Genomic DNA, 1,389 nt, shown 5'->3' with positions numbered 1-1,389 from the left:
CATTTCTCGTCATGCATTTGTTGACGCAAATCGATCTTTATTATCGCGCAATCAGATCACTTGGCTGAAGTGATTTCTGTCGTAGCTTTAATTCCGCACTCTAAAGTGAAGTTGATCTCATAAATCCATCGTAAGCTCAATAAATTTAGCCGTTATCATCGACCTTAACGTAATCTGCACAATTTATTACCCATAACTTGGAATTTGTACCGTACTGCAACGATATAAGCCTGTAATTAAACAAAAACATATGAATATTTCCTACATGTAACACTGCATGATCAACACCAAAGTGTAGCATTGAAATGTCAAGTATCGTACCGAGTAGTAAACCAAAATACAATCCTAATGAATAATGAACCAATGGTAAAATAAGGCAAAAAACTAACGAGGATTGCGACTCAATCTTATCGTATTTGAGGACAGGACACTGCATGAGAAACGCTATGTAGGAACGCTGTCTCTAACAGGATACTGAGAAACGCTATGTAGGAACGCTGTTTCTAGCAGGATACTGAAAAACGCTGTGTAGATAAGCTGTCTCTTACAGGATACCGAGAAACGCTATGTAGGAACGCTGTCTCTAACAGGACACAGAGAAACTCTATGTAGGAACGCTGTCTCTAACAGGACACAGAGAAACGCTATGTAGGAACGATGTTTCTAACAGGATACTGAGGAACGCTGTTTAGATAAGCTGTCTCTAACAGGATACTGAGAGACGCTACGTAGGAACGCTGTCTCTAACATGACACTGAAAAACGCTATGTAGGAACGCTGTTTCTAGCAGGATACTGAGAGACGCTATGTAGGAACGCTGTCTCTAAACTAAAGCTTCACATTGTCAAACGAATCGTTGTTTCCTGGGTTATTAAAAGACAAAAAAGGAAACATTTATCCCTATTCATAAATTTATATTATTCCAATAATACGTGGATGAATCCTATTTCTCTATCCCATTTTTTTGCCTCTATGCTCTAGTTAAAATAGCTGCCTCATGTTTAAGATGGTAAATCGTATAGAATATTATTTAAATATCATACTCATTTGTATTCGTCACAAGACAAGGTTGGGTTTTATTATCACAGTTCAGCACAATTTAAACTGGACCCAGAGCGTTGGAAAATATTTTTTTATAAATTATTTCCATGACATTATTGCAAGAACAGATTCAATTAATTTACGTCGTATAGACTAGTAGTCCGTGACTCATCGTTTTCATTATCGTAAGCAATCGACTAACATAACAAATTAATCTCACCATCAGGTGACATGTTACCGATTACATATCAACTCGCTGATTAAACTATCTTTCATGGTTATTGAACAACACCTTTTATAAAGCGTGCGTCAATTAGATAAGTGTAATCACTTACGGTACGCACGAGC

This window comes from Hyalella azteca, unplaced genomic scaffold (genome assembly GCF_000764305.2).
Source record: "Hyalella azteca isolate HAZT.00-mixed unplaced genomic scaffold, Hazt_2.0.2 contig11612, whole genome shotgun sequence".
NCBI lineage: Eukaryota > Metazoa > Arthropoda > Malacostraca > Amphipoda > Hyalellidae > Hyalella > Hyalella azteca.
This window is presented reverse-complemented; position numbering follows the sequence as displayed.